Raw genomic sequence first — 14,115 nt, 5'->3', positions numbered from 1 at the left:
AACCACATTTAGTGCCATAGAACCGCACAAACAACCACATGGAATGAGATGGAACCACACATAGAACCATTGGAATGACACAGGATCACTAATGTAGAACCACATATAGTGACATTGAGCAACACATCAACCACATATTTTGACACAGAACCACAAATGTAGACCCACATGGATTTGAGATGGAACCACACAAAAAACAACATAGAATGAGATGGAACCACACATAGACCCAGTGGAATGACATAGGATCACAAATGTAGAAGCACATATAGTGAGATAGAACCATTCAGACAACCACATGGAATGACATGGAACCACAAATGTAGATCCATATAGAATGAAATGGAACCACACATAGAACCAGTGTAAAGATACACGTCACAAATGTAGAACATATAAACCACACAAACAACCACGTGGAATGACATGGAACCACAAATGTAGACCCAAATGGTATGAGATGGAACCACACATGTAGACCCACATAGAATGAGATGGAACCACACATGGAACCAATGGAACCACAAAGGTAGACCACATAGGGTGACATTGAACCATACAAAGACTCACATAAAATGACATTGAAACACAAATGTAGGACCACATAAATTGACATAAAACCACACAAACAACCACATAAAATTAGATGGAACCACACATAGGACCAATGGAGAAACTTAGAACCACAAATGTAGACCCACATAGAGTGACATAGAGCAACACATCAACCAAATAGAGTGACACAGAACCACAAATGTAGACCCACATAGATTTGAGATGAAACCACGGAAAAACAACATAGAATGAGATGGAACCACACATAGGACCAGTGGAATGACATAGGATCACAAATGTAGAAACACATATAGTGAGATAGAACCATTCAGACAACCACATGGAATGACATGGAACCACAAATGTAGATCCATATAGAATGAAATGGAACCACACGTAGAACCATTGTAAAGATACAGGATCACAAATGTAGAACCACATATAGTGACATAGAACCACACAAACAACCACGTGGAATGACACGGAACCACAAATGTACCCCCACATAGTATGAGATGGAACCACACATGTAGACCCACATAGAATGAGATTGAACCACACATCGAACCAGTACAATGACACAGGATCACAAATGTAAAACCACATTTATTGACATAGAACCACACAAACAACCACATGGAATGACATGGAACCACAAATGTAGACCCACATAAAATAAGATGGAACCACACAGAGAACCAATGGAACAACAAATGTAGATCCACATAGAATGAAACGGAACCACACATATAGAACCACATATAATGAGATGGATCTGCACATGAAACCGATGGAACCACAAAGTAGGACCACAGCCTGTGAGATGCAACTACACATGGAACCCATGGAACAACAAAGGTAGACCACACAGGGCCACATTGAACCACACAAAGAATCACATGAAATGAGATTGAACCATAAATGTAAAACCACATAAAGTAACATAGAACCATACTAACAACCAAATGCTTATGGCTGTCCATCGATTACGATGATGACGTTGCTCCAGTAATGGGTCATTGAGGGGGGTTTCGAATATGCCATTGCATGTGGCTGTGCAGGCCAATGCGTGACCCGCATGGTTTGCCACATGTGGGGCAGATGTAGTCCACGTTTGAGAGGGGCGCTGATGTCGCTGTATATGTTGTCGTTTTCTCCTCTCAGTGGTCTGCTCCTGGAGATGAGCAATGCCGGCGTGACTGCAGTCGCGCCAGGTGTGGTGATCAGCAGCCAAGACTTCCAGTGCGGAAGGCTGGATAGCACAGCGCTTCAGGAGGGTTTTATGTGGTCCTTGTAGCGTTTCCGCTGACCCCCAGGAGACCTACAGCCTTCCTGGAGTTGGCCGTAGAGGATCTGTCGTGGGAGTCTCTGGGCAGGCATGCGGATTACATGCCCCACCCAGCGCAGATGTCTTTGCGCAAGGAACACTTGGATGCTGGGTGTTTGGGTCCGGTCAAAAATATCCACATGAGGGACCCTGTCCTCCCAGGTCAGACCCAGAATCCGTTGCAGGCAGCGGATGTGGTATCTCTCCAGGATTCTGACGTGCCTTTGGTAAGGGGTCCAGGCTTCCGAGCCATAGAGCAGTGTGGACAGAGAAACTGCTCTGTAAACAGCTGCTTTGGTGGAAACTGTCAGGTTTCTGTTCAGGAAGACCCTGGTTTTGAGCCTACCGAAGGCAGCAGACGCTAACCCAACACGGACCTGGATGTCGTTATCGATGTTACAGGTGCAGGACAGGACGCTTCCGAGGTAGGTGAAGTGTTGAACGATGGTGAGCTGCTGGCCATCAATGTTGAAGACAGGCACTTCTGACTGATGGATAGAGTGTTGCGCGATGATCTGTGTTTTTGAAATGTTGACCTTGAGTCCTAGGGCACTGTACGTGGATGAGACCACGGTAAGTGCACGTTGGAGAGAGTCTGGCGTGTGGGCAAGGAGAGCACAATCGTCAGCATACTGAAGTTCTAGGATCTGTTGTTTTCTAATTTTAGTGAAGGCCTGGAGGCGCCGGATGTTAAAGAGACTGCTGTCTAGCCGGAACTGTATGTGGATGCCATCTGTGGTTCCCAGAGCTTTGTGTGAGAGGAGAGTGACTGCTGAGAGAAAGAGGTTGAATATAACAGGGGCTAGGACACATCCCTCCCTGACCCCGACTTTCACATTAAAAGAGGGGGATTGCTGGCCTCCAATGCGGACACAGGCTCGGATTCCATCGTGAAGTTGTCTCAGGATGTTGAGGAACTTTGGTGGAATTCCCATCCTTCCCAGTAAGTCCCAGAGGAGATTCCGGTTTACGGTGTCAAATGCCTTGGACAGGTCGATGAAGGCGATGTACAGATCCTGGTGGTGTTCCCGGCACTTTTCTTGTACCTGCCTGGCTACAAAGATCATGTCAGTAGTACTCCGATCTCTTCTGAATCCACACTGTGATTCAGGCAAGATGTTCTCAGAGATGTGAGTAACTAAACGAGAGAGCATGATCCGAGCAAGGACTTTCCCAGCAACCGAGAGCAGGGAAATTCCTCTGCTGTTTCCACAGTCGGCTTTGTCACCTTTCTCTTGAAGATGGTTATTATGGTAGCATCCTTCCATTCCTGGGGGATGGCTTCAGAGGACCAGATGGAGTCAATCAACTGGTGAAGCCGGCGGGTGAGGAGATAGCCACCAAGCTTCAGTACCTCAGCTGGGATACCGTCAGGGCCTGGGCTTTTGTTGTTTTTTAGGCCCTTGATGGTTTTTTGGACCTCAGCATAGGTAGGCGGGGAGTCCAGGTGGTCGACAGGGGGAGTGGTTGGGAAATTGGTGAAAATGTCCTGCTCAGAGGGATTTTCGGAGTTAAGGAGAGTGTTGAAATGTTCAGCCCATCTATTTAGGATCTGGGGTGTGTCCTTATAGAGGGTGACTCCGTCTGCCGATCTGACTGGGGTTATGTTTTTTCTCTGTGGACTATATATGGATTTGACGGCATCATAAAATCCATGAGAATTGTTGGTGTCAGCATAGAGTTGGATCTCGCTGGCTTTCTTGATCCACCAGTCATTCTCCATGGCTCTGAGGGTACGCTGGACTTCGGCTCTTATGAAAGAGAGTCAAGTTTTTAGTGTGATGGATTGTGGGTTGGCCAGGTAAGCAGCATGGGCTTTGTGTTTTGCCTGGAGAAGTTTATGGATATCCGGTGCACTGTTGTCAAACCAGTCCTGATGTTTACGCCTGGTGTACCCAAGGGATTCCTCTGCTGCCTGATGGATGGCAGTCCTTAGGGAGTTCCAGCAGGTGTTGATGTCAGGGTCCAGGTGGGTATCAGGGATTGCAGACAAATTTTCTGCAAGCTGTGCTCTGAGCTGGTCTACAAAGTGCTTGGATTTGAGTGCTTCACAGTTGAGTCTCTTGTTTGGTGGTGTTTTCTTCAGTTGGGGGCGGACTTCCATCTGAAATTTGGCTCTGATCATTTGATGGTCGGTACAGCAGTCCGCTCCACGCATCGCTCTGGAGATTAAGACCTCCTTCCTGTCTCTACGACGGGTCATAATATAGTCGAGGAGGTGCCAATATTTCGAGCGAGGATGTTGCCAGGAGGTCTTGAATTTATCCTTGAGCTGGAACAGGGTGTTGGTGATGATCAACTGATGTTCAGAGCAGAGTGTAAGGAGGCGAAGCCCATTATCATTGAGCCTACCAACCCCGTGCTGACCGAGTGTTCCGGTCCAGAGCCCACTGTCAGAGCCTGCCCTCGCGTTAAAATCCCCGAGGAGTAAGAGCTTGTCGGTGGGAGGCGTTCCCTCTATGGCGGAGTTTAGTGAAGCATAGAATGTATCCTTGCTCTTGAGGTCTGCATCCAGGGTTGGGGCGTAAGCGCTGATAAGGGTGACATGGCGATTTTTGGTGAGTGGTACACGCCACGTCAGGAGCCTTTCGCTTATACCCACAGGAGATTCTGGGATCTTGTGAAGCAGGCTTGTCCTGGCGGTGAACCCCACTCCATGTATACGACGGGAGCCTTCTGGATGACCCTTCCAGAAGAAGCTGTAGCCTTCTCCCGCCTCCGTGATTGAGTCTTCCCCATGTAAGCGGGTTTCGCTCAGGGCGGCTATGTCAATGCCGTATCGGTTTAGTTCATGTGCAACGAGTGCTGTTCTTCGCTGCGGGCGGCTGGAGAGATCACGTACATCCAAAAGTGTGCGGACGTTCCATGACGCTATTGTGAAGAATTTTGTTTTTCTTGTAAGTTTGTTTTCGACCGCATAAAGGGATGGCCGGCAGCTGTGGTAGGCTGCCCGGGCGATGAGGAACAGACCATTTTTAGGCCACCTTTTCTAGGCCCTTCCCATTTCAGGGTGAGCAGAGCGGGGCTGCTCAGTCACATGCGAAGCTGCCGGAGAGGCATGCTGTTCCATCCCATACCATAGCGACCTTCACTCGCACGCCGCCTACGTGCAGGGTTGGGCTAGGTACTGCCAGTCACATCCTTGACCTGTACCAGCCGCCCTTCCCCATCACCGCAGGACTTGAGGGCGGGAGGTTGGGGGGGTTGGGGAGGCGGTGTGTGTGTGTGTGGGGGGGGGGGGGGGGGGGGGGTAGTGCTGAGGAGGAGCAAAAACACCTGCGCAGTGAATTGATTTAAGTGGTGGTAGAAGTGCGCAGTCTCTACCCACACTGTGTTGTCTTGGCCCCATGTGACGTCCTCCAGTGGCATGAAAAGCTCATGACGACCATCTGCCGCATGGGGTTGCAGAGGACTGCCAGAGCACCGGTCTGTTGGTGACTGCCTAATGCGGGTCCTCGCCACAGATTTTTCGTTGGGGGTTTTCTCCCGTAGCCTATAACCAAGTGGTTAGCCAGTAGGCACTGATCATTCGGATGGTGGTAGCCTGGATGAGGACTAAGCTATCCACCCCGGGGGATCCCATGCTGTTTAGCCTGAGGCCGCAAGGCACACAGTTACCGGGGACTGCCACGAGGAGGGACAGCAAAGATCTTGGTGATGGAGAGGCTATGTACTGGCGAGGAAAGACTTACGCATTCTGCTTATCCATCGCTTGGTTCTTGATCAGCTAGCCAGCGGCAGTTCCTGGAAGCGAGAGGCAGCAAGCAGCAGGCATGCAACAAAGCAAGCAGCAGACAGGCATGCAACTATGCTATCCAAGGATGGCTGCACTACACGCATCACATCACCCTGCGGTTCATACCCGCTACCCCCCAAACACATACAATGACATGGAACCACATATAGAACCAATGGAATGACACATAACCACACATGTAGACCCACATAGAGTGACCTAGAACCACACAAATAACCACATGGAATGACATGGAACCACACATGTAGGCCCATGTAAATGAAATCGAATCACACATAGAACCAATGGAATCACACAGAATCACACATGTAGACCCACATAGGGTGAAATAGAACCACACAAACAACCACCTGGAATGACATGGAATGACATGTAGACCCACATAGCATGAGATGCAACCACACATTGAACCAATGAAATGACACAGGATCACAAATGTAGAACCACATATAGTGACATGGGACCACACAAACAACCACAGACAATAAGATGGAACCACACATAGCACCAATGAAATGATATAGAGCCACAGATGTAAACCCACATAGATTTGAGATGTAACCACACAAACAACCACATATATTTGAGATGTAACCACACAAACAAGCACATAGAGTGAGATGGAACCACACATGTAGACCCAGATAGAATGAAATGGAACCACACAGAAAACCAATACAATGACGCAGGATCACAAATGTAAAAACACATATAGTGAGATAGAACCACACAAACAACCACATGGAATGACATGGAACCACAAATAAAAAACCCACATAAAGTGAGATATAACCACACAAACAACCACATGGAATGACATGGAACCACAAATGAAGAACCACATAAAATGAGATGGAACCCCATGGAATGCCGTGGAAAAACAAATGCAGACACACATAGGATGAGATGGAACCACACAGAGAAACAATGGAACCACACATGTAGACCTCTTAGAATGACATGGAACCACACATGTAGAACCACATAAAATGAGATGGAACCACACACAGAACCAATGGAACCACACAAGTGGACCCGCAAAGAATGAGATGGAACCACACATGTAGAACCACATAGAATGATGTGGAAACACACATGGAACAAGGGAACCACAAATGTCGACGACATAGGGGGACATTGAACCACACAAAGAATCATATGAAATGACTTTGAACCACAAATGGAGAACCACATAAAGTTACATAGAACCACACAAACAACCAGATGGAACAACACATAGACCCAATGGAATGACAGAGAACCACATATGTAGACCCACATAGAATGAAATGGAACCACACAGAGAACCAATAGAATGACACAGGATCACAAATGTAGAAACACATATAGTGAGATAGAACCACACAAACAACCACATGGAATGACATGGAACCACAAATATAAACCCACATAAAGTGAGATGGAACCACACAAACAATCACATGGAATAACATGGAACCACAAATGTAGACCCACATAAAATGAGATGGACCCACATGGAGCAACAAATGTAGACACACATAGAATGAGATGGAACCACACAAAGAACCAATGGAACCACACAGGTAGACCTCTTAGAATGAGATGGAACCACACATGTAGAGCCACAAGGAATGAGATGGAACCACAAATATAGACCAACATATAATGAGATGGAACCAAACACAGAACCAATGGAACCACATAAGTGGACCCACATAGAATGAGATGGAACCACACATGTAGAACCACATAAAATGAGGTGGAACCACACATGGAACAAGGGAACCACAAAGGTAGACCACATAGGGTGACATTGAACCACACAAAGAATCACATGAAATGACTTTGAACCACAAATGCAGAACCACATAAAGTGACATAGAATCACACAAACAACCAGATGGAACAACACATAGACCCAATGGAATGACACAGAACCACATATGTAGACCCACATAGAATGAAATGGAACCACACAGAGAACCAATAGAATGACGCAGGATCACAAATGTAGAAACACATTTAGTGAGATAGAACCACACAAACAACTACATGGAATGACATGGAGCCACAAATATAAACCCACATAAAGTGAGATGGATCCGCACAAACAACCACATGGAATGACATGGAACCACAAATGTAGACCCACATAAAATGAGATGGAACCACATGGAATGCCATGGAACAACAAATGTAGACACACATGGAATGAGATGGAACCACACAGAGAACCAATGGAACCACACATGTAGACCTCTTAGAATGAGATGGAACCACACATGTAGAACCACATAGAATGAGATGGAACCACAAATAAGTGACAGGGAACCACACAAACAACCAGATGGAACAACACAAACACCCAATGGAATGACACAGAACCACATATGTAGACCCACATAGAATGAAATGGAACCAAACAGAGAACCAATAGAATGACGCAAGATCACAAATGTAGAAACACATACAGTGAGATAGAACCACACAAACAACTACATGGAATGACATGGAACCACAAATATAAACCCACATAAAGTGAGATGGATCCGCACAAACAACCACATGGAATGACATGGAACCACAAATGTAGACCCACATAAAATGAGATGGAACCACATGGAATGCCATGGAACAACAAATGTAGACACACATGGAATGAGATGGAACCACACAGAGAACCAATGGAACCACACACGTAGACCTCTTAGAATGTGATGGAACCACACATGTAGAACCACATAGAATGAGATGGAACCACAAATGTAGACCAACATAAAATGAGATGGAACCACACACAGAACCAATGGAACCACATAAGTGGACCCACATAGAATGAGATGGAACCACACATGTAAAACCACATAGGATGAGGTGGAACCACACATGGAACAAGGGAACCACAAAGGTAGACCACATAGGGTGACATTGAACCACACAAAGAATCACATGAAATGACTTTGAACCACAAATGCAGAACCACATAAAGTGACATAGAACCACACAAACAACCAGATGGAACAACACATAGACCCAATGGAATGACACAGAACCACATATGTAGACCCGCATAGAATGAAATGGAACCACACAGAAAACCAATACAATGACACAGGATCACAAATGTAGAAACACATATAGTGAGATAGAACCACCAAAACAACCACACAGAATGATATGGAACCACAAATATAAACCCACATTAAGTGAAATGGAACCGCACAAACAACCACATGGAATGACATGGAACCACAAATGTAGACCCACATAAAATGAGAACCACATGGAATGCAATGGAACAACAAATGTAGACACACATACAATGAGATGAAACCACACAGAGAACCAATGGAACCACACATGTAGACCTCTTAGAATGAGATGGAACCACACATGTAGAACCTCATAGAATGAGATGGAACCACAAATGTAGACCAACATAAAATGAGATGGAACCACACACAGAACCAATGGCACCACACAAGTGGACCCACATAAAATGAGATGGACCCACATAGAATGAGATAGAACCACACAAGTGGACCCACATAGAATGAGGTGGAACCACACATGTAGAACCACATAGAATGAGATGGAAACACACATGGAACAAGGGAACCTCAAAGGTAGACCACATAGGGTGACATTGAACCACACAAAGAATCACATGAAACGACTTTGAACCACAAATGCAGAACCACATAAAGTGACATAGAACCACACAAACAACCAGATGGAACAACACATAGACCCAATGGAATGACACAGCACCACATATGTAGACCCACATAGAATGAAATGGAACCACACAGAAAACCAATACAATGACGCAGGATCACAAATGTAGAAACACATATAGTGAGATAGAACCACCCAAACAACCACACAGATTGATATGGAACCACAAATATAAACCCACATTAAGTGAAATGGAACCGCACAAACAACCACATGGAATGACACGGAACCACAAATGTAGACCCACATAAAATGAGAACCACATGGAATGCAATGGAACAACACATGTAGACACACATACAATGAGATGGAACCACACAGAGAACCAATGGAACCACACATGTAGACCTCTTAGAATGAGATGGAACCACACATGTAGAACCTCATAGAATGAGATGGAACCACAAATGTAGACCAACATAAAATGAGATGGAACCACACACAGAACCAATGGCACCACACAAGTGGACCCACATAAAATGAGATGGACCCACATAGAATGAGATAGAACCACACAAGTGGACCCACATAGAATGAGGTGGAACCACACATGTAGAACCACATAGAATGAGATGGAAACACACATGGAACAAGGGAACCTCAAAGGTAGACCACATAGGGTGACATTGAACCACACAAAGAATCACATGAAATGACTTTGAACCACAAATGCAGAACCACATAAAGTGACATAGAACCAAACAAACAACCAGATGGAACAACACATAGACCCAATGGAATGACACAGAACCAGATATGTAGACCCACATAGAGTGACATAGATACACACAAACAACCGCATGGACTGGCACGGAACCACACTGTAGACCCACATAGAATGAGATGGAACCACACAGAGAACTAATGGAACCACAATGTAAAACCACGGAGTGAGTGAAAAGCATCCCTCATTGAGTCATGCGATGAGGCGTTCAGGGTGCAGCCAAAAGTGGGACAAAAGAAGCCCCTTCATGGATAGTATTAGTTGATTCCTCCTTGATGTTTTCTTCTCTGGACTTCTTGTGGCGGACGAGACGTGAAAGGAGAACATTTGAGTCCCGTGTTGTTGTTTAAGGTGCAGGCGGGGAGGGGGGAGGAAGAAGGGGGGCGGTGATGGTGGTGGTGGTGGTGGGGCGTGGGGGGGAGGGGGTGTTAGATCCGGTATTCGCCTGCTAGCTTGAGCCCGCCGGTAGCCTGAGCGTCAACAAGCCGCCTGGCAGCACCGCAGCCTCGGACCCGCGCCCGTCTTGCGTCCGCCAACCCTTCATGCCACTCCGCCGCCGCCGCTGGCGCCAGGAGGAGGAAGAGGAGGAAGAGGAGGAGGAGGAGGAGGAGGAGGAGGAAGAGGAGGAAGAGGAGCTGCTGTGGCGGGGAAAATAGAAGATCCGCACACGCATGGATTTATTTCCCGCGCTTCTTTGTTCACCTTTTTCAAGATGACTGACCCACCGAACACTTCTTCATCTTCATCATCCTCCTCACCTTCATCGTCGGCGGCGCAGCCTCGCTCCGTCCTGCCGCCAGCGGACCGGGAACAGCGGCGCTAGAGGCGAGAGGTAGGACGTGTTTACCGGCAGGCCCGCGGCCGCCTGTACCGTGCTGATGATTTATGGGCTCAAAGGTTCACGTGGAGTTCACGGATTCAAACTACCCCCCACCCCGCCAACCCCCCCGTTGCACACGCACACGCACACGCACTGTACGTATAAATACTCGTGATGCACCCCCCACACCCACCTTGCAATATTTACTTGCCGACGTTCTACGTCACGTGTTTAGCATTCAACCACACGTGACCTGTTTGACTCATTCATCATTTTTACTAGGAACATGTACTTTATAATTCATATTCACTGTATTCTTCATATTTACTTTATTCATCATATTTACTAGGAACATGTACTTTATTATTCATATTTACTTTATTCTTCATATTTACTTTATTCATCATATTTACGACAAACATGTACTTTATTATTCATATTTCCTTTTTTTTCATATTTACTTTAATCATCATATTTACTACAAACATGTACTTTATTGTTCATATTTACTTTATTCTTCGTATTTATTACAAACATATACTTTATTTTTCATATTTACTGTTTTCTTCATATTCATTACAAAATTTTACTTTATTCTTCATATTTACTAAAAACATGTACTTTATTCTCCATATTTACTTTATTCTTCATATTGATTACAAAAATGTATTTTATTCTGCATATTTAGTTTATTCTTCATATATTTTTACAAAAATGTACTTTATTGTTCATATTTACTTTATTCTTCATATTTACTTTATTTTTCATATTTACTACAAACGTACTTTATTCTCCATATTTAGTTTATTCTTCATATTTACTAAAAACATGTACATTATTCTTCATATTTACTTTATTCTTCATATTTTCTTTATTTTTCATATTTACTACAAACGTACTTTATTCTTCATATTTACTTCATTCTTCATATTTATTACAAAAATGTACTTTATTCTTAAATTTATTACAAAATGTACTTTATTCTTCATATTTACTTTATTTGTTGTATTTACTAAAAACATGTACTTGATTCTTCATATTTATTATACAAATGTACTTTATTTTTCATATTTATTACAAAAATGTACTTTATTCTTCATATTTACTTTATTCTTCAGATTTACTATAAACATACTTTATTCTTCATATTTACTTTATTCTTCACATTTACTAAAAACATGTCCTTGATTCTTCATATTTACTTTCTATTTCCAATATACTACAAACATGTACTTTATTCTTCATATTTATTACAAAAATGTATACTTCATATTTACTTTATTCTTCATATTTATTACAAACATATAATTTATTTTTCATATTTACTACAAACATGTACTTTATTCCTCATATTTACCACAAAGTTTACTTTATTCTTCATATTTATTACAAACATGTTCTTTATTCTTCATATTTACTATAAAAATGTACGTTATTATTCACATATATTACATAAATGTACTTTATTCACATTTATTAAACAAATGTACTTTATTCTTCATATTTATTACAAAAAATTACTTTATTCTTCATATTTATTAAAAAAATGTTCTTTATTATTGACATGTATTAACAAAATGTTCACATTTGCTCTTTGGAGACACATTGTAGAAATAAGCATTTTAGTGCTTTAAATACTCTCATGTTAATTAATATGCTCAGTTTTCACATTTTATCATTTAATATTTTCACTAGGTGCACTATTTTAGTGCACACATGTGCAGAAGTGGTGCCAATTATTATTATTAGTAGTATTTGTTGTATTTGTTTATTAATGTTTAATACTATTCATTGTATTTGTTTATTACTTTTATTACGTGTTCACGTCAAATCTGCACTCAATGTAATAATAGAGTATGTGTCCTTATTTCATTGAGGCCTACAAAATAAAATGCACCACCAAAGTAAAAGCATAACAAAACCATTTCAATGATTATTGTCTCTCAGAAGCGCCTATTGATCAAACATTATATGAACGCTAACCACACTCGCGCCTATTTCCACGCATTGCGTGTGCAAGTCTGATTTATCGACATATTCGGGATCATCGGCGGTGTTCCCCGCATGCAGGCGCCATGTGTAATCTGACATCGCGATAAAGGAGTCCAGGACCCCCACGGCCGACCATTCCATGGACGCAAAGTGCGCGCTGGTGTTTGGGACGCGGGCTAGCGTGACGTGAGCCCTTAATGGCGCAGCAGCTTGACGATGTAATAACGAAGTCCTCCCACTCGCCGTGACTATTCCTCAGAGTGCGTCATTAAGACTCGGCGTGTCTGCAAGATAAATGAGTGACAGGACTGGACTGTGTCGTCTTCGATTAGACAACAAAAACACTTTCTGCTTTCTTGCTTTTTCGTTGCCTGCATTTTTAAATATTGTAACACTTTTAGAAATAAAACATTACATTTCAATCCCTGCAATAAAACAAAGCCTTTTTTTATGTTTTTATTTTAAACAATAGGTAGGAAATGGACGGATGCATGGACAATGTAATACAATTAATGTAGGCAAATGCATATTTTATTTTATTTCATTTAAGTCAAATTCGATCCAGATCTGTTTATTGGAACATGTACACATGCATTTATTTTTACATTTGGAAGACAAAACAACAAATGAAATCGTCACAACAAAGGCCTGAGCAAGCTTGTAAATTCTCCAAATATTAGGGGTCTTCATCTTCGGCCGCCTGACGAGTCCTTGTGATTCCTGGGCTAAATATTCGATCCTGCGTCGATCCTCGATTCAAACCGGTTTTTGCAATGCAATATTCGGTGTAAGATTACAGGTTAAAAAATAAAAGTGAAGTTGGCCTGAAAATGTCTTTTTAGAAACGGAATATTCTAAAAAAAAAAACATTCAAATGTTGTTTGGTTTCTTGCAGTGAATTTTTAGGAATCGATTTAGAATTGGAATGAAAAAAGAATCAGAATGCGGATGTGAATCGAATTTTTTGGCCCTTACCATTTGTTATAACATTTTTTTATATTGTAATCATTATTATTATTAATATTATCGTTATTTTTGTTGTTGTTGTTGTTGTCACTGTTACAATTGTTGTTGTTGTTATTGTTGTTATTATAATTGTTTATTATGGTTGTTTTTGTTATTGTTATCATTATTATTGTTATTATTATTCATTTTAATAATTGTTGTTATAGTTATTAATATTATTATTGTTATTATTATTTTATTTATTGTTGTTATTG

At 42.7% G+C, this 14,115-nt stretch overlaps 1 protein-coding gene and 1 long non-coding RNA gene across 5 annotated transcripts in view; one reads left to right on the top strand and one right to left on the bottom strand.

Annotated features, from left to right (window-relative positions):
• Window positions 1-14,115, top strand: part of hoxb3a (homeobox B3a) — a 136,145-nt gene that overhangs the window by 103,417 nt on the left and 18,613 nt on the right. The window contains exon 1 of one of the 4 annotated variants that reach the window (XM_061905944.1): window positions 10,529-10,915. The exons of the other annotated variants lie outside the window; for them this stretch is intronic. The gene's annotated coding sequence lies outside the window, so the exon portion shown is untranslated. Of the gene's footprint in view, window positions 1-10,528; window positions 10,916-14,115 lie in introns of those variants that run through there. 4 annotated transcript variants of the gene reach the window in all.
• The window catches only part of LOC133556230 (uncharacterized), a 35,021-nt gene that overhangs the window by 4,494 nt on the left and 16,412 nt on the right, over window positions 1-14,115 (bottom strand). The gene's annotated exons all lie outside the window — the stretch shown is intronic.

The sequence above is a fragment of the Nerophis ophidion genome, linkage group LG07 (assembly GCF_033978795.1).
Source record: "Nerophis ophidion isolate RoL-2023_Sa linkage group LG07, RoL_Noph_v1.0, whole genome shotgun sequence".
NCBI lineage: Eukaryota > Metazoa > Chordata > Actinopteri > Syngnathiformes > Syngnathidae > Nerophis > Nerophis ophidion.
The sequence above is the reverse complement of the archived record's forward strand: the minus strand, read 5'-3'. Positions and strand labels throughout refer to the sequence as shown.